Source organism: Columba livia, chromosome 3 (assembly GCF_036013475.1).
Source record: "Columba livia isolate bColLiv1 breed racing homer chromosome 3, bColLiv1.pat.W.v2, whole genome shotgun sequence".
NCBI classification, from domain to species: Eukaryota; Metazoa; Chordata; class Aves; order Columbiformes; family Columbidae; genus Columba; species Columba livia.
In genome coordinates, this window is record NC_088604.1 from 107,584,320 (window position 1) to 107,604,901 (window position 20,582).

Genomic DNA, 20,582 nt, shown 5'->3' on the forward strand with positions numbered 1-20,582 from the left:
ATGCCCAGATGGCTCTATGGATATGGCTTAGCAGTCAAGCTTTTTGCTAGTGTAAACTGGCAGTTTCACTGATCTCTCATATGTTTTGCTGAAAACTCACACGCTATTTCATCTGCAAGATAGCACACCTACTTCAGTAGGTCCAACAGTCTGCTTAAGAACCAGTTTTATGGCAATAATATTTACCGTTCTGATTTTGAAATTTGCAGGTTTTTATTCAAAATACATCACTTTGCAATCATTCATGCCATTAAGAGCTTGCTAGTGAAAGAAAATCTCCAAGGGGTGTGAACACTGCCAAAGCACATGTGCTTACTAAATCAAATAAATATTTGCAGATTTCTTTTCAATACTCACCAAGATTTAGTGTCAACATATTTGCAATCACTGCAATTAGCAGCAAGTGAGGCTTCAAGACTGTGATGTAGGGAAACATCCTTAGAGAAGGAAGGGACCTTACTTGACTTGCTAAAATGATTAGTAAAGAGACTGAAAGTGAACAAGCAGCACATGGTGTTTCCAAAGAGTTATACAAGTTTAGCAGAAAGAGCTGCTCCATTAGCTCAGTTAATAGAACATTCTGTTACTTGCAGCTTCCTCTGTTTCTGTAGAGAAGAAAAGAGGAACATATTATTTTCCTTTAAATAGAATGAAACCCTAGCAAAAGAAGAATATATAAAATAACTACATTATTATGAGACTGGATTTGTTCCCAGAATTGTGAGGATTTTATTGTAGACACAGTTGCACTATCAATTTAATGCCATACTCAGTATATATATATATTCAGACACAGGGCAGCTTCTATGGCAGATGGACACTTCCTGACCTCCACAGTAAGGAAAGGGATTTACTATTTATTTCATCTGTAAGCATCCTTGAAAGTCCACGGGCAGATTAAATTCATGTGTTTAGTGTGGTGACCATATAATTCAAGGATTAAGATACCTCCTCTTTTCTTTGTTTCACGGTGTCTGAGCCCATAGCAGCAAAATTACATCTAGCTCTCGCAATGACATAATAAAAAGGAAGAAGGACAGGGGGAGAAGGGGAAAAGGAAGAGTGAATGAAAAATACATTATCTGCAATAAATTTTAAAAAGACAAATTTCTCCTTGAATTAAGAAGCAACATCTTAAAACGAGTAATAATTTCATTTTCTCATAAGAAAAACATAATTGTTCACATAATGCAAACTACTGGAATCATTTAAGTCGCAGTATCTCCTGTGATTTAAAGCTAAATAGATCATAAATTTTCAATTGAAAGAAGGGCTTTTTTTTTTTTTTTTGTCATTTGAAAACAGAATCTTGAGCATCTAGCAAGACAGTGTATGGGCAGAGTACATCAGGGCGAGACTATCTTCCCTCTTATTTCCCTGTTATCAGTTTACTCAAAGGACAATTACAATGGAAAGGTCATCACACTGGAGAAAGTAGCTTAGGGTTTTCAACCCCAACAAAACACACAACCTTGCCATTTAGTGTTAAAACCTAGAGGACATTAACAGTAATCCTTTTGAAAGAGCTAGTTTTAATCTTGCTGCCATTATACCTGCCGATTTTCTCTCTTTTTATTGTTCTTTGATTTCCATTTTGATTAATGAAAGGATTATAAATTCTTGACCTTCATCTCACGGACTGTCACATCTGGCATTTGATCATATTCTGTGACAAGACACTATGCCCGTGGGGTCTCCACATATTGTATATTAACCTTCTAAACTGAACCCATTCAAAGAATGTAAATTATGCAGGTTGTCTTGCTGTACTTTTACCTTTAGACAGTTTGCCACTCATGAAATTTCTGGGGCTAATCAAGAGCCAGTTTTCTTTTTCACATATAGACCATTTTGAACTGTTTGTGCATACTGGGAGACTCATAAAGGTCTGCTTGATCCCAACTCTCTTGTTGTATGAGTCCATACAACAGTATGAGGAACTTTTTTTTTCTTATTTTGTTGCTTTTGAGGTGGCTAACCCAGACTGTGATGCCAGGAGGGACTGTTGTGGTCTGTGACTGGTTTCATGCACAAGGTAAGCCATGGGATTCTGTTGAAATGTTCCTGCTTGGACTAGCATGTCCATTCCCAGAAGGAAACCCATTCTTCATTTTTAAAGTCCCTGAAGCTGGACAGGCAACCACCATGCTTGTCATGGTAAGGGAAAAGTTAATTATTCTCCCTGTTCATATGTGATATTTCACATCTGAATTTGTCACTTTCAGCTCTCAGCCTTCTGACTTTGTAATTCTCATCCACACAGCATGGACTCTTTATTTGTATACCATTTGTTGTATTGTGCCTCTATACCTCCCAGAGCAAGACAGTGTAGAGACCTCCTAGTGTCACCATGATGGCACAGCCAAATACAGTGAGCCAGCCCAGCAGCTTTCAGGTCTGGATTTGACAGGGTCAGTATTTATTTACAGGTCTATGCTGTAGTCCCTTAGGGACCATATGTACCAAAAGTACAAATGAGGTACCTTCTGTACCCTAAATGTCTGATAATTCCCTGTGTATACAGCCAAAGTCTTATGGTCACAACATTACGCGCTTTTCATACCTGGGTGAAAATCCACAGGACTTTTCCAACATTACTCGCCAGAAGAGAATTCTCCATCCTTACTGTCATTGCCTCTACAGGAAGAATTTCACACCATAAGACAGTTTTCAGCTCTTTTCAGTATACCAAAGCAATCCAGGTCATTCTGCATCAGACGTCTTATCTCTTCCGGCAACAACCATATTCCCAGTACTTGCATCACTTTAAACTTCACCAGTGCTACACATCTTCACACTAAGTCAATTCTAGAAAGAGACAAAGAAATAGGAAAGATTTCAGACAGGAGTTGTTTCTTCCTGTTTACAGTTCAGGTTTGAGACACAGCACTTAGCTCTTTTTAATCCATATTTTTTATAACAATTTGATTTTGTGTCATTTTTACTCTTACAGTTGTGTAGTATTAATGCAATGCCTTATCAAAGTTTAATTACACTGCCATTAAATTATCAATACTTTAAATTCAATAGTAACAATAATAACAGACATTTCTATTAAGGTATACTGTCTAGTACTATTTTGTCCAGGACTGATGCCAGAATGATAGGCCAAGAACTACCAAGAATGGTCTCTTTTAGTGTATTTAAACATTGTAAACTTGTTTTATTTCATTTCAGGGAAGTTTGCCATGAAAATTTCCTGAAAAATCAACATCAATGATCCAGGAAGGCTCTTTGCAAATTATTTAGATCTGTAGATACAGAATATTTTCCTTTTAACAGTTGCTGTTGAAGAACCTTTGGACTTGTTCCTTCCTTTCTCACCTCTATAAGAGATGGGACTCCAATTCCCATTTGAACACAGACTCAGTAAAACACAGGTGTCCATGCACAAAAAGCTGTGTAAAGCCATGAAACACTGGACTGAGGGGGGCATGACACAAGTATTTATTTATATTCTTTTACATCCCTGTTGTCCCCTAAAGAGTGCTAATGTATTAGCAGTGTGCTCATTAAGTTAGTTAAGTTTGGTTGAATTTCTTAAATTACATAAGTGTAAGCAGTGAACTAAGTACAGATTGGTTTAAAATGGTCAATATCTGTCTACTTGGCCAGGAAAAAAGACATTATGTTTTTTTTCATTTGCTGTCTAGCCACATAATTTTTCTTTAACAGAAGCACTTCTCATGTTCAGGATCTTGATCATGGATTAGATCATCAATGTGCAGACCTTTACTGAAATGTTCTTAACTGATTCCCAATTATTGTTTCTATTTTTCTGCCCAAATTCAGTTTGTATGGTGAACAGCAGTTACAGCTTTGAGAAACTGGCAAGCGCTGAGCATGATTTGTGTTTGAGGTACGAGTCATTTGGCACCAGGAGATGCCATTTTTAATGCAATTTGACACTTCCTTTCCAATATTTCTCACTTGATACTTCCTGATTATCATTTTTACTCCAGTAACAAAAGCCTCCCCCTCAGATGTCATTAATAGTAACTCAATCAAATTAATGTCTATGAATAAGCAATGATTCTTTATTTTGTTATCCATCAAGGTAGCATTACAGCATATAAAAGAATTTAGTTCAATGTCTTTGATTAGTTTTGTAAATGCTTGGGTCTCTTCTGGATTTGTACTCCACTGGCTCTACCACCAGTTTGCACTTTTCTATTGTTGTTTAACAGCCTTCTAATGCCTTTTTGACTTTATTTGCAGAATGACTACAGCAACAAACAGGCCTCTTGTCACAGTTTCACCAGCTATTCATCACCCACATTTTTAAGGGTATTAGCATTCGAAGACTGATCACTATTCTCTGAGGGCTGTAGCTGCTAAAAACAAACCCTGTTACTCACCAGAAAACCTGAAGGATGGTGGAATAATATTTTCAGAATGAAATAATGCAACTTCCATTCAGCAAATTCTATTAGGCGATTTGGTCCCCGAATAGTCCCTCAGTGGGACTCTGGGGACCCAGCAAATATCGGTCATTCTTCCACTGATTCTAAACATGGACTTAGTCAATACTATAATAGGCAAATATTTCTACAGCCACATAATACTCAGTATCTTAGCAAAAACCCCTCACATCACTCTGATTGATTACTACACAATACCTATCAGTATTGTCACACAGGCAGTCACAGACAGAGTCCTTCATAAAAACAAATAAACAAACAAAAAACTTTATTGAGATTTTTGCATAGGGTAATGCTTACATGGGCAACCAAATCTCTTGAATAGGAAGGGTCAGTTGCTCTGTGACTGATAATGGAACTTTCACAAATGTCATTCCAACAGTGACTTCAGATTAAATTGAGGCCATATTGTGCCAAGGATTATTTTAAGTGAAACTTTACTACTGAGTCAACACTCAGGTCTGATGAGAAATTAGTAACTTAGTAAGAATCTTTCTTTCATTTGACAGCAGGGAGACTTATAATACAGTAGAAGCTGCCCTTCATTCCCAGTGTTCACAAAACAAGAAAATGAGATTTCTGGTATTTCTTTTGGTTTTTTTTTGAGAATAGCTAAAGGAAAAAAAAAAAAAAAAAAAAAAGCACCCTCACAAAACAAAACAAAATCTAACCATTAAATGCCTATGTGTTCACAGAACAAAAACAGAATACATAAGTTCAATTATTGTGTGAAAACCTCTGCATTTTTCATACCTTTGTAGCAATAATTTATCAGCTTTACGACAAAAACATGAAAATACTGCACTCATTGGCCATGTTTAATTTTCCATGTTTTAATTTATCCTTACCCTTTTCCACTTAGATAAACTTGTTTAATTTGTAGACTGTATGCAGAGCTGTAATTCAATAAAAATCAATCTAGTACTGATTTTTTAAACTAACTACATGGATTATTTCAATGTTGCTTTATTTTTCAGATTATGATCTTCTTTAAAGTCGTGCTGGATATTAAACTAATGCCAAGTTACAAATTCAGAACACATTTGTTTGTATGATACACATGTACATACCTTAGATAAGATTTCATGGAGGTTTGGACTGATTTGAATCTAAAGGCTTCAATCTTTTTTCCAGCTATCTCACAGAAAAGCAGAGAGTTACCATTACAATTAAAAGTAAGTTAAAAATGAAGTGAATCAGGGCATAATTTGTTCAGGTGAACTGAATGTTCTACACGGGCACATCTGAAATCCTCTCTTAAGTAAGTTACAAAGATGCACAAAATTAAGAGGTACAAAAAAGACCAGTCACAATCTAAAAGCAAAGCATATGAGGGTGTTTTTGCTACTCACTAGGTTTAAAAATTTAGTGTGTCTTTTCCTGACACAATAGGAGTATTCTTGAGGAGACAAAGTAGTTAGAAATAGGTACTACATAAATATCTGCTTCTTAAGGTTGTCCTTGACAACAGGTGTCCAGTAGGTGTTGAGTGCTTGCCCTTGCATCACTTCATGGGTTTTTCCTCTTTCCTTCACCTACTAAACTGTCTTTACCTTGACGAATGAGTTCTCTCATTTTTGCTCTTCCTATTATCTCCCATGTCTTTCAGAGGTGAGAGGAGGAGTGAAGTAAGCAAACAACCCTGGTGGGGCATAGCAGCTGGCCAGGCTTAACCTACCACGAAAGGCAATATTGCATCTTCATCCCTTTTTCCAGCTTAAATATTTTACATATTGCTCTTTACATTTTGCTGCAATCAGTAATATCTCTAAAGTTAGAAGAATTTAGAAACCATCTGCTAATTCCCAGATTACCTGCATGTAGGTTGCCCAACTAGTACATAATAATGTGTTTTAAATTTTGCTGCCAATCATTCTAAATATTGGATGTAAAGACAGAGAGCATTAGCTACTATAATTTTGTTTTTAAATCTGTTCAGAATTCAGCTCAAGGTAAGATCTGTTTAATATCTGAACACCTCAAAAGTTCATGAGAATTAACTCACAAGTTTTCACCCAGCTCTCAGTCTGATTTAGAAAACACTGAGCATCAACAGACAATTCAGTCTAGCTTGAATAAGAGGGTTGTAAAAGTAAAGGTGACAAGCAAATAGTGGCATCAGTCTCAGAGGTGTTCATATACCTGAATTTAATGGAAGTCTTTAAAATTACCTCCTGAGGTTAACATGATTAAACTTTGATAATGAAAAAAAAAAAAAAAAATCAATGCAAACCGAGTTGTTACACATTTCTTTAGCCTAGAAAATTTGGAAAGTACAAACCCTCCCAGGAGGCAACTCTTCTGTATCTGCCCACCTCAATAAACAAAAAACAAACAAACAAAAAACCCACATCAACACACTGCCAAACTTTTCCCACACAGTTAATACACTTTTACAGAGCTGCAGCAGTCATATTGCTTTTCTAAGCTTCCTCTTTTCCTTTCTTCCTTATGTGTCATCCTTAGTTCCACACAAAGAAACACTGCCCTATCAGATCAGTGTTTGGAAGAACATGGTCAGCTGTGCTATTTATGGAAAATATCTGTTCTCAAGCTTTCACACACATGCAGTCACATGCATACTGTCCACCTCTACATTTGGGGTATAAGGGGTTTGTTCCTATTGTTCTTATTTATTTTCTAATTATTTTCTCTTCATCAGCTAAATTTAATCTTGAGAAAAGCAGAAAAAGGTCTGTAAGTGCAGACAGGCTAAAAAACAGGAGAATTGTAATTAAGATGTACCATGGCCAGAAATTATCAAAGGCTAAAATTGGGAAAATTCTTTGTTTGCTGCAGGCATTTAAAAACAACAAACTACAGACTTTCTCAGCAAGACACATGGGACTTGAAATCTGAATTTAGGAACTGCAGAAGTTTGTTTCGGCAGACTGTAAGGGACAATATAACATAAAGACATTTGCTACCAGCTGACTGAAGTTCGAGAAAGAAAAAAATCACTTCACCATACGTGGTTGTATTACCTGAAATCCAAGTAGGTCATTTTTCTGACTGTTACTAGATGCTAACATGATCAGGAAGCTTAAATTACCACTTAATTGCTATGTCTGCAGTCTTCTACCAAGAACAACCTAGTGTTTTCTCCATGTTCCTCTCTCCCACATTGCAAGCAAAAAAAGCTTGACAGACTTTCAAAAAAGAATGACAGATAAATAATTCTTTGCCTTAGCATGGCCTTTGGGCAGTACTGGACCTGTTCCTTGATGTCCAGCATTTTCCAACGTACTTACCTCTGGAGAGCAGGAATTAGATGTAAAAGCCAAGCCTACCTAACACATAGGAGTATCACATGCAAATCCTTCTTTGAGCCCGTCAAGAAGTCTTGCTGCTTCATGAGGCAGACAGGAGATGAAGGTCACCATTGCTATTTCCCCATGCTCACAAGCAGCAGCACCCTTCCCATTTCTTGGCGGTCTGTAAGATAACTTCCAGCTAATCAGAAATGTCTTCAAAATCAAAAACTTTAGTGGCTATAAGGATCTCAGAATTAAAGTTCTCTGATGAGCCAATATCCTAAGTAGCTCAAAATGTATAAGGATCTTTTATATACAGAACAAAATGTGTAAACTAACATTTCAAGGAAACACACTTTAAGCATATATTGCTGATTACAGCAACTTTCAAAAAGCATTTGGTTGAACTCTACTTTGTGTATCCTTACCAGTGTATATGGTTAATATTGCACACAGATCTAGCAATTTAAAGAAACGGGAAAGTTGCATACAATTCCACATGACATCCAGTTCAATCCCCCGTGCTTCAGCCAATGTTGCCAAGGCAGCATCATTTGTCTCTGTAATGCAGATTGCAATTTATTGTAGAAATACCTGAGCTGAGCCGGAGGGTGGAAGCAGGCTGAGATAGCACTCAACACAACTCAACTCTCCCTGATATCACTCTACACTATACAAGAATCATAAAAATAGCCCTAGTATGAACATATTCTAAGTAATTCTAAAATACTACAACACAACTCAACTCTCCCTGATATCACTCTACACTATACAAGAATCATAAAAATAGCCCTAGTATGAACATATTCTAAGTAATTCTAAAATACTACAATCAAATTGCTTACTGTTCACAGAAATCTTTGTTTTTTCACAGAAGTCTTTGTTTTGCTTACTTGACCAACTGATTGTTCATAACAATGTAAATTGAAGGCTGGTCCTAAAAAGCATTCAAAAAATCTTGAATGTTGCAGGCTGGTTTTGAGGTAAAATTAAACCACATCAAAATCTCTTTTTAATGTTTTGGCTAGGTCAGGACACACTGTCCTTGTTTTGAAATGAGGACACTTAACTGTAGACACACAAAGCAATTACCAACATTAAAAATACTACAGAAACAATCATGTAAAAAATTGTAATATCATAGTAAGCCTCAGCTTTGCATCTACCTTTTGGTGTCTGGTATGCAGGGAAGAGACCAGAGCTATACTTTAAATGACTCCTGAAGATCAGTTTATTCAGCAGGAAACTTTAGGAAAATCTGGAGGGAAATGCTGAGCACAGCCACTGTAAAGTCTGAGCCACTAAGGAACGATAATTAAGAATTTTCTCCAGAGAGCAGGTGCTTAGAAGCACTCTTTCAAATTTTTGAACACTTTTCTTTAAGACAAGAAAAAAGCCAGGTGTCTGCCTTTTCTTTAGCTTTCTTGTGATAAAGCCAGGTTGCTCTTTATCCCACTGCCCATTTTCTCATGTGTCTTAATTAGTCCTTCCTTCAAACTTTGTTCTAAGCCATGCAAGCAACTGAGGTGAGATTAATGGCCTGTCCTTTCTCACATCACTTTTTCTCCCCCTTCTAAAATAAAGGTACTGCATTTTCTATTCTGTAGTCAGATCCTTTCTCCCCTGAGGCTTATTAAAAATATTCACCAGCAGTCCTGCAATTTCATGTGCCAGCTCTTTCAGCATTGTGGGATGGAAATTAGTTGGTCTCCAGACTTGAAAGGATTAAGCTCTTTGGGTTCTCATCCAGAAAGTGGTAATTTCTGTTTCCATAACCTCACCACTGCTAGCCATCTTGCCTTTGCTCTAATAGTCAACATACTAGACCTGCTAAATCCCAGCACAAACCATTCAGTTCTACTCTTAGCTGCTATGCTTGGATTATGTTCCTTTCTCCCTCATTGTACAGCAAACCATTCTCTAGTCATTGCTCTTTTCGGTTTTTAAGGTTGAAGAATCTTTTGCCATTTCCTATTAATATTCCTTCCAAGGTATCTCTTCATCCGGCTTGTGGCAATTGTAATTTCATTCCTGTATCTCTTGACTTCTTGTCTAATATGGCTTTTGTGAAGAATTTTCACCCTTTTTCTGTTTAGGGACTGTCCTTAAATCTGTGCTTTAATTCTTTGGAGTTTAAATCCTCACTGGGTTTCTTGGGCATTATAGCCAAGCACTAAGAAATAATTCCTGGCATGATACCAGGAGACACAAAAGGGTTACATGGAGTGACTTTTGCCAACCGAAAAGAAGAAACCATGAAGACTGACAGATGTAACAATGCAAAAGAAATCCCAGGGCTCTCAGGTATATAATATGGTTACGCACATGAGACTTGCCTCACTCAGACATTCAGACCAGGAAAAGCTTCTCTGAAGTCAAAAGAATTACTTTCCGTTAACTATGGAGTAATACATATGGGAGTTAGGATCACTGAAAGGAAAGTAAATAGCTTTAAGATTTTCTTCTACATTTGATCTTAAGCGATTCTTACTCACTCTCACACATTATGCTCTTCTGCAGAGAAACAGAAAGCAAATCCTAAGGCCTGAACACTGTCAAACCCTATGTCAGGAATGTGAATTTGCCAGCGCTGGGACCCCGGACTTTCTGTAATACCTTCTGTATGGCCCAGGTGTGAGCCTTTCAAAAATCACTGTGAAGGGTTCAAACACCGTTAGGGCCTTCTGCGCAAAATCAAGGAGAATCAAGTCTCCCAACAGACACTACAGCAACCACTCAACATCACCCACATCAGCTTCTGCTGCCACTCAGTACAGAGAAGAAAATCAGGAGCAGAAAGGGCTGCTGCAGTTGTGGTCAAGGATGGAGCTCTGAGACTTGCAGGTGCTCCTGCACTTCATGGTGCATCCTTTTGGCAGTTGGCTGGTAAGGAAGGTGGAGGATATACAATGATGGTCTCTTGGGAAGTTTGCAGGTTGTACTTGCATCCCTCTTCCCCTGAAAAGCCTAAGGTTAAGAACTCAGGTATTAGTCAGTTTCATTTTTTCAGGGTTACTCCACATCCCTGGCAAGACAGAGAAAACAACAACCTGTAGTGGCTCTGGATACTGGGGTTTATTTATGAAGCAATGTTGCTAGTGCTTTTACTCTATTTGATTATTTTACATACTCTCTAGTTTACTCTCCACCACAGCATTACATCCAGTAGATCTCAGTTTCCTTTCCCTGGTTAATGCTGGTCTGGAAAGGCCAGAAAGTCATGTTGGTTCATGCTGCTCCACTCCTCACACTAAGTATCTCAGCTGTTACACATCAAAGTCCCTGGGCATCGCCAGCATTTGTCTCCATGCACTTCTCTGACCTTTAGGTTTTTCCCCACTTTCAAGTTCTTTTCTCCAGTCAGGAACCCCACGTCCTTCTTCCTGAAACCATTTCTTCCTTTCAGGAATCCTTCTTTTTGTCTCCAGACCCCCAAAATGACTTCTTTCCCAATGTAAATAGTCTATGCATAGATGCTCAACAAGTGATTGTGGTTGTCTCTCATCTCTCTGTATTGACTGGAGGATCCAAGCCATGCCACTTCAGCTTAGTACAGATCATCAAAATTTAAACCCAGCCCATACTGGTTGAAACTGGCAATTAGCAGGCTTCTGTTTGAGTGTTCAGAAGCTCAACTTTGGACATTCACTCTCCCTGCCCACACACACAACTTAAGCTATTTTTCATTACACTCCCCAGTCAAAGAGCATTTCTATCATTTTCTTCCCTGTTAAGAAGTAGGAAGTCCTCCAAATCTGAACACAGTCACTGCAGAAACCGAGAACCCAGTAAGACAAAAGTATACAAGAGGTTTAATGTACCCACATGGACCACTGCCTTCTTCTCTTATGTCTTTTTAAATCTCAAAGTCTTTAGACCAAGTCTCCATATAATTAAATAAAGCTGTCAGTTTGTCTTCTACTGTGCTCCACTATATTCACATATTTTTTAAAAAAATGCCAGGTACTTTTGTCTGGTGTGTGTGGCTCTACGGTACTTTAACCCCTACATTTCTTTTGCAACCCACAAAGGTACACTCATGCTATTATTCTGGTTGGTACCTAATCAGAAATATCGGATCAATATAAAACACGGACACAACCAGTTTAGCCCATCACATCATGACTTCAGTTCATTGACAGCCCCCTAGAAGTTTTAAATGGATCATCTGCAAGCAGAGACAAAAATTGTAGAAGATCACCCTCTACTGAGCTGTAGTAGCCCAATATATTTAATATAAATCAAGGAACATTTAGAGATGTGTGATATATCACTCTATAAAGTTATGCACCACAAACTCTGGGGAAAATAGCACTGTGTAAACCTCAAGAGCGTATTTAAGAATCCCACATTACTCAGATTCATTTAAGCCTTTTCTGTATATCCTTGGACTCAAAGGCAGTTTTCAGTCCTCTCATTAATTCAACTCACTGCATAAAGTAAATTCATTGTAAATAGTGGTGCACGTCACATTTAAATATGGTCCTGGAATCAGACCAGAAAAAATAAAAGCTGATCATCTACCTGAGTATAAGAGAAGAGCTGAGAGAGGATATCTCCCTGGGTGTGCTGTTCTGGCAGCTCTCTGGAAGCACCATTAAATGCCAAAGTTGAGCCAGATGTATTCACCCTCACTAGGAATAATAGCAGAAAAGGTGTGTACAATAGACTGAAACACTGAAAAAGAGAACAATTATTCAATCTTCAAGTGTTCATTTCACTCTCAGTAAGCAATAAATCCAGCTGACCTCACACCTTGGAGGTGGGTATAACTGTAGCAGCAGGAAGCTACAAAGGACTATTAAAATACAGTGCTCTGACTGCATGCTGGGCCGGGTGGAGGTGGATCAATCTGGTTTATTGAACCTGCTGTCAAAAACAGACTCCTGTAATTTGAATCTGAGATGCTGTTTCCTAAACAACTGTCCTCTCCAGATGCATGCTCTCCCAATACAGTTTTACAGGCTCTTTATAAGATCCTCTTAGTCTCCCAAAGTGGGTGGCCTGCTCTTTGTTCACTGCCATCTCTTCCTCCAGATGTTTTGCCACCAATAATGCACAGCCACTGGATGCCTGTGTAAGTGCAAGTTGAACAGAGCCACATCATCCACCTTGGTCTAGTTTTGTTTCCAAGATCTATTTCATTACTACTGAAATTCATCCCACCAGCTATTTGCCCTCCCTGACGAGAAGTGACAGAGAAGTGACAGAGAAGAAGCCTGGTGTGAAGAAGGATAACAACATGGAAACATGGCTGCAGGCTTGCGAGGTCTGTAGCATGTACAGGTACAGCAGATGGCAAACACTCTACAGACATTTCAGCTTTACCTAATACTGCTCTTCTTATCTGAATATGCAGCAAGATTCTGATGAAGCACCTCTCTCCTAGAATCACCTGCTCTCATCTCAGATCAGTTACACACGGGCCTGTCTGATTACTTCTCTGCCATTGCTTGGTGTTTAAACACCTTCCTCTTCCTTTTCTCTCTCGAGCAGCACAGACCTTCTCCCTGCTCCATTGTATCATTCCTCCCCTCACACACACCTCTCCCAACAGTTCCTGGTGCCTTCAGTTCTCCTACTTGTGACCCACACAACCCACAGCTGAACAGTTCCTCATCTGGCTGGGTCAGTCCTTCCACTACAGTAACTGCAGCAGGTCAAGACACAGTTCTTGCTGCCTCTCATTCATCTTTTACAGCAAGGATTCCCCAACTGATATCTCTGCCTACCCTGCCATTGGGCTCTCTTATCCTCAGTAGCACTAATTCCCATGCTCTTGCACTGCAACCTTCTTCTCCACCCTAATGACTCTTTCCTCTTTAGTTTCACCTACTGACATTGGCCTGGCTATCAGTTCTCTCCTCCTTTCCTTCACCTGCTAATCTGGCAATCCCAGCTCATCCACATGATCCCCTTCCTGCCTCCTCAATATTTCTGGAGGAAAAAACATGATCAGGTGTCTACTATAGATTTGTCCTCTCAGCATTTATTTCATTAAGCGAATCTCTCACTTAAAATAAATTCCATGTTGTCATGGGTGAGGACTGCTTTGCTGTTGGTGCATATAAATATTTAGATTTAATCAGAGTACAAAGGGGTCAGGTGGACCCTCTGGGAGCAAGTGTTCAGTCCGGGGAGAGCAAAGCATCCAGCCTGCTTGGGTGGAGTAGGCTGAGAGATGCAGTAAGAAGTGCAAGAGGTCAGCATAAAAACTCCATAGCCCAGGAGAGATAGAGCCACAGAAGCCAGCAAAGATTTACATTACCTCAAACAGTCAGACAGCTGTATCTCAGATGTAGCAGGAAGAAAAAGACACCAAGTGACCTGCAGAGAGCTCTCCATGGAAAGCCTTGGAGTTGTGTAAGAATCAAGCATGAAAGAAGGCTACCACCCTGCAAGAGCAGAGCAGAAAGGGACAGTTTTATTTACAAAAGCTTTTTATCTGTCTCAGCTGAAGTTTCCTCTCCTTTCTCCAATGAATGCAGAATGTAGCATTTTCTTCCCTAATCCCAGTGACCCACTCTCATTGCTCTGCTCCCTTTGTAACCTCCCTCCCCTGTTGGCTTTTCCCCTCAAACTGCAAGCATGTTTGGAGATTCCATATCCATGACTTCATTGCCTCTCTGTCACTTTTCCTTCTACAGCACTTCCCAAGGTAACATGAGATTAGAAATGCAGGTATCTTCATCTTCCCATCACCTCAAGGACCTGTGTATACTGCAAATTTGTCTCCTAGGCAAATTCATATCCTGATCAACTTCTCAGTGATTTTTAGACATGAACTGAAGAGCAAGAAAACTTAAAAAGAGTTCCTGACCCTTCCTTTCCACAGACTCTTTCTGGCTATTTGATGATTATCACTCACCGTTTCACTTGCTGTTCACCCTGTCTCATCTTTAATTCTGAGTACACATTCAAATTCTGTAGAGCTATCTTGCGCATCATCTTTGAGTTATAATATTTCCTGTCTGGTTACTGTCAAGCTGCTAAAATTCACTTTCACACTTTCACTTCCATCTTGCTTACTGCAATATCATTTATTCTGGCTTTGAAAAATAAAGCCTATACCTGTTCACTGTTCATAGCCATTCCAAACACTGCTGACGGAACCACATTCCTAGCTGATCTCTTCAACTACACCAGCTTTTACACTTTGTATGCCTCTATGGACTCCTTCCTCTATCACAAAGTCACAAGCTAATTTCCCTCCTTTACTTTTAGAGCAATTAATTATCGATTCCCTAAATCTTTCATTACTTTTTGAAAGACTACTTCCAGTCCCTGTTGGGCTTATGACTTCTCCTGCCACCATTTATTTACTATGTTTTTTCAAATTAATATTTTTCCACTTGCCTTCCCACTGTCACTTATATCGTCTTCCCTCTAAACTGTATATTCTCCTCAGCAGCAATATAATCAAAAAAAGACATACGATAAAACGACAAAACATCATTTTCCTGTTTCCTTGCAGTCTCTGAGGTAGCTACATATGCTGACGTGTTGCCTCTAGTCTACACTAAGTAGAAAATTCTTGAAAGCAAGATGTCAGGGTTTTTGTGTTTCTGTAGTTCCAAACACAATGGGAACTGATCTGAGATGAAGGCTCCTAACTGATACAATAATACAAATAAAGGGCAATAACAACATCATTACGGTAAGAGGTCATTGAAGTCTATTCTTTGCCACTTGCTTTTGCCAACATCTGGGTAAAAAATACCAGTAGAGATCAGCATTACGTCCAGTACAAAACTGCAATCAAATAATTTGTGCTGGAAGGAACACCAGGCTGAAAATGCATTGCATGCTTGAAAATATCGGATAATTCACAAAATTCCAAGCAATAAAAATGGAATGATTCAACTGTGCCTTGTCTCAACCTCCTCCCTCTACAAGTCTGCAAATTTTATATTAGTCTAATATGATCTACCAACATGTCATTATCACTTATATTGTGGCAGCATACTGCCTGGGGACCAGGACCCCAAACCCACAGGTCTGTTCACACACAAAACTCAATGGGGAATAAATTCTCAGCTACGTCTGGGTCTATCCTGAGTGGCACTACAAGCCGTGGTTTCAAAATTGGCTCTCAAAAATGGCCTATCAAAAAAAATAGTTTCTGTACTAAGTGGAGATCACTTCATGTACCATCTGCAGAGTGCTAATTATACGCACCGCTGTTATTTGTCAGTATAAGGTATTTCAGAATGATATCTGTAAGCCATCTGCCAGCTATCTTACTCACATTCTTTAGATCATCAGCAAGAAATCTTATATGTTTTTTTTCCTTAGGTAACAATTTGCAAAGTGCAAAAGCAGTTAAAAGGGAATGACTTTCTAAAAACGACTTTTTAACATATAACCAAAGTCAAGTCAACTCCAAATGAATTATTTTGAATTGTTTAAAAACATCACATTTGAAAATATGTTTTTGATATTGCATTAAGGTATTAGGCAAAAACTTCCATACGTGCTTTATGCTATTTTTTTCCTATGGTTTTTGTATCATCTTTGAGTAGAAACAGCAAAGAATTTATGCATTAAAAACTAAAATAAAAATTAAAAATAAAAATTAAAATATTCCCCTAATGCCAGTCTTTTGTATTTCATACTTGCTTAATATAGAAAAGTTTTGCTGGTTTGTTTTTTCTTTGTTTGGTTTGGGATGTTCTTTTTTTTTTTTTAAGTACAGGTGCATGACACTATTCCTTTTTGGGGAAGCAGTTGTTTTGCAAAATTTTCTTCCTTTTTTAATAACTCAACTACTCTAAAATGTAAAATGTTACTGCACAACTGGATACATTTTAGGTACAGGAAACAACACTGAGAGGTGGAATTGAGAAAGATAATTCCCAAATAAATGGTGAGCATTATCTGAAAAAGTGAAACACATTCAGTTCAGTGGGCATCACACAACTTTCCAGTTGAAATACCACTGTACAGATGATCAAAAGAGAGTAAATCTGTCTTTTATTCTAACAGATACTTAAAGCTTAAAGAGCTGCACTTAGTTCCTGACTCTGTAACAGTTTCCTCTTCCTGTATGACCTTGTGCACATTTTTTAACCTCTCCTTGTTTCAAGTCTTTCCTGGGGAAAAAAAATTTAAAAAAAAATAAAAAAAAATAAAAAAAAAAAAAAAAAAAAAAGAAAAAAAAATAAATCCCACTTTAAAGCCTTTGTTTGTTTGCCGGCTAAAAATGTGCGTCATGAGAATCCCCACCACATCTCGCATCTACACAGCACTTGTGCCGCCATCAGTGCCTTAGTTTTAACATGAGTCGCTTCTACTACTGTAAGAACATGACAATCTTGACAACACCAGTAAACTTGCTGTGGTTAAATTTGCCAAGCATCAGGAGACCTATAATCACAGTTGCTTATTGCTACTAAATTTAAAGCATAAGCCCAAAAAAAAAAAGAAAAAAGAAAAAAAGAAAAAAAAAAAAAAAACAACACACACATACAAAAAAAACACACACCAAAAAAACCTCAAACAACTGAGTTTATACAAGAAAAGAATTACTTATCACAGGCTAAAAAGAGCTATAAGTTTCAGTGGAATTGACTTTTGCTTCTGTTTAGCATGCTCAACATCAGAAATTTCAAAATAATTGTCCAGTCTCCTTACAATTCACTATTATGTTTATGAACATTAGGAGTATTGCCACAGCATCTTACTGTTCTAAGCAGAGATCAGCAGGTTGCCATAGCAGGCACTGTACAAATGCAAAATAAAAAAAGTAATTTCTTCCACAAAGAAGGTAAAATTTAGTACAAGAAAATTAAACATATACAGACACAGAGGAGATATTTTTAGACCCTTTTCAGGAAATAATAAAGATGACAGGCAAATGCCTACAAACAAGTTCTTGGTACGTAACTTCTCCAGAATCATGAATCAAATCATCCAGGTAGGCTCTGTCCCCATGCATACCACCTGTCAGGATTTCCCAACAAATATATATGGAAACAGGAAACACAAGAAAATGTTCGTGAAACAGAATCAGTTCGGGGAAGAAAAAAACATTTAAAAAACCCACACCAACAACAAAACAGCCACACTTCAACACATAATCAAATGGGTTACTTTCTACTCCCTTCTTAAGAACATGAGTTTCTACCTTCACCACCCCCATTCCATCTGGAAGAGTTCTTCTAACTGTCAGTACACTGAGTTTATATTTTCATTGCCAGAAAAATGTTGGCTATTTGACAGCAAGGCAACTAACCTGATCTAGCTAGAACATATTTTAAGAAAACCAGCTATACAGTAGATATCATCTTAACATAGCTGCCTGAGGTTAACTGTAGTTGAGAGGACAATATATTTATTTTACCTGGCTATGGAAAGGTAAAGAACACTTGATTCCAGCTAGGAGTTTGCCACAGAGCACTTATCTGAATTAATCATCACACTATACAAGCACATCATTGTGGAGAAATGAGTACATATCATGATTGCACAGACAGATTGTAGAGAGTTCATACAGGCCTATGCTGAGAGGAATTACATCCAAGATGGGAAGAAAACATTCCTGGCAAATGGAGGTACTCTCTCATGCATCTCATAAACTGGCCAAGAAACTACAGGTAAGAGCAGAAGATCACCCCTCTTCTGGAGTAGAAATTCTAGAGTTCCATGTGTGGTTCTGTGAGGGAGAAAAGAAAGGGAATAAAGTGAATAAAGAGAGTTTTCTGTATTCCCCTAAGCACCCACAGGTGGGGCCAAGCAGAAATTGCCCTGTATTTCTTCAGACACATGGATGTGAATCAAGGCTTAGTGAAATGAAAAAAACATCAGCAGATCTCAAGAGTTTGATATCACTTCCTTTCACTAATGCATGCAGACAGTTTTAGGACTAACCTCTTGTTAAAAATACTACTGCCTACTTTCCTAACCTGTACCAAATCACACAAACACCACAAACACCCTGAGCTGGAGTATGATATTGTGTTGTTTCTGTTTCAGAATATTTTACTTGTTTTTTTTAAGGCATCCTACAAACATCTCTGTTTGAATTTCCACTAAACTATGTCCCATTCCCATCCTAGGCAGCATCTCAATGCTAAGTCTGACTGTAACAACAACAGAGCTCAATGAGAAACATTCTGTTGAATCCACGACATTTAGAAATAGGATTCTTTAGGAGTGTGGACAGCAAATCAGGCAGCTAATGCAAAAACATCATCCAGGTAAGCAAGGCCCTTCTCACAAAGAAAACAACTATATGGTTATTGTACAAATGGTGTCATACAGATTCAGTACTCCCAAAGAATCTCTCTGTTGTACCAGCAACACAATGCATTCAGCTGCTTTCTTTTCCACTTCATTTATTTTATTTTAAAAGAAACATTCTTATCCTTAGTACACAGAATCTTACTTGCCAGTTAGCTTATGATTTTCATGAGTGTCACAAGCATTTCTTGAAGAGCTCACTGCCAGCTTTTCAAAGGGATATTGGCTAGTATTAGTAAGAAAGTGAAGGCAGGGCAAGATTGAACAATATCATTTGGCTTCTGCTGTGAAGCAAGCACATGGAGGTTCAACCAGAAATGAAAGTTTCATTTGTAGAGACTCACCTCTTGGTGGCTATAAGGAAGTGATAAATATTAAGAAGCAATATCAAGGACAAAAGTGCAATGACTTAACAAGCTTAACTGAAAAGACAGCCTCCAAACATAAGGCAATATAGAAAAAGACACAGACTATGCTTATGGATGAGTGGGAAAAAATGGAGTAAAGACAGAATGTAAGAAATCCGGCTGGAGATGTGGGCAAACACGGGCCTTAAGGAAAAGGATGAGTTCTGAAACTCGTACAGCATGGTAACAGAAGGGGAAAAATAGCTTCACTTCCACATTGTCAGGAGTCTAGTACTGTGTGAGTGAAGGCACTAAGAAAAAAGAGGAGAGCTTGCTGCAATTAAAAGCAGCTGGGAGGAGTTATCTGGCCTCCAGTTCCTGGCTGACAGAGACAGAGAACTAGTTCTTCAATGGACAGCAAAAGAAGAAACATCAAAATCGGAGCTTGCCATGGGTGGGAAGCAAAAATGCTAGTTTAGCACTTCTGTGTTACTGTTCTGGGTAACAGGAGTAGTAGCCATTCTGTATTGCAGGGGATAAACAAAGGTTGTGGGAGGGAAATAATATTTTCTGTGTGTGCAAGATCCAGTAGTGGAACATCCAGCCTGCCCTAGCAGTGCCACACGAAGGGATCGCTTCAGGCTCAAGGTGTCATGGGGAGCCCAGATGCCCCCTTGCAGTGATTCTTCCACTGACCTCTAAATGTGTTGATGCAATGATACACAGGAAAGCTCAAAGTCAAGCATGTGTGATATACTAAACAAATAGCATGAGATATTCTTTTAGTACTTTACCATGCCTTGATAATGTTACTTCATTGCTGAAAGCATGTATTTCACTATGCAGTCTCTGGCTTTCATTAAATCTAAAAAGAAAAACAAGCCCCACTTAAACTGTCTGTCCCTTGTAAGGAGACACTGAGGCAGATAATGGATGAAGAAACCTTTAAAACGTTAAAAATGCATGCACCACCATAAACCCTTTCCTGCCTCTTCTCTTGTATATATGCGTTATTCTTTATTTGCAACGTTCATGTTCACTGTCTACAACTAACTGACTGTTGTCCATTTAGTATGAGAACCGTGTTTTGATTGCTTTCCCAAAACAAGATGACATACGCAAATGCTTATCAGAATCATATTTATTATATTCTTGAAAAAGTTAAAAGTTCAAGAAATGTAAAATAAAGTACAAGATATAATGAGATGCATCAAATAAGAACAAGGAATAGCTGTGTTGTAAGTCAGAGCGATGTGCAAGATTGTTTACAAGTCAAAGGAAAAATAATCACCCTAAATTTCACATAAATAAGCCTTTTC

The 20,582-nt window shown here is 38.2% G+C and overlaps 1 long non-coding RNA gene across 2 annotated transcripts in view; it reads right to left on the minus strand.

Annotated features, from left to right (window-relative positions):
* Positions 1-10: 10 nt before the first annotated feature.
* LOC110363511 (uncharacterized) overlaps positions 11-20,582 on the minus strand; it is a 42,502-nt gene continuing 21,930 nt past the window's right edge. For both annotated transcript variants that reach the window (XR_010471676.1, XR_010471675.1), the window contains 2 exons: positions 2,564-2,808; positions 11-605 (listed from right to left, as the gene is read on the minus strand). This is a non-coding gene — a long non-coding RNA (uncharacterized LOC110363511). The remainder of the gene's footprint in view (positions 606-2,563; positions 2,809-20,582) is intronic.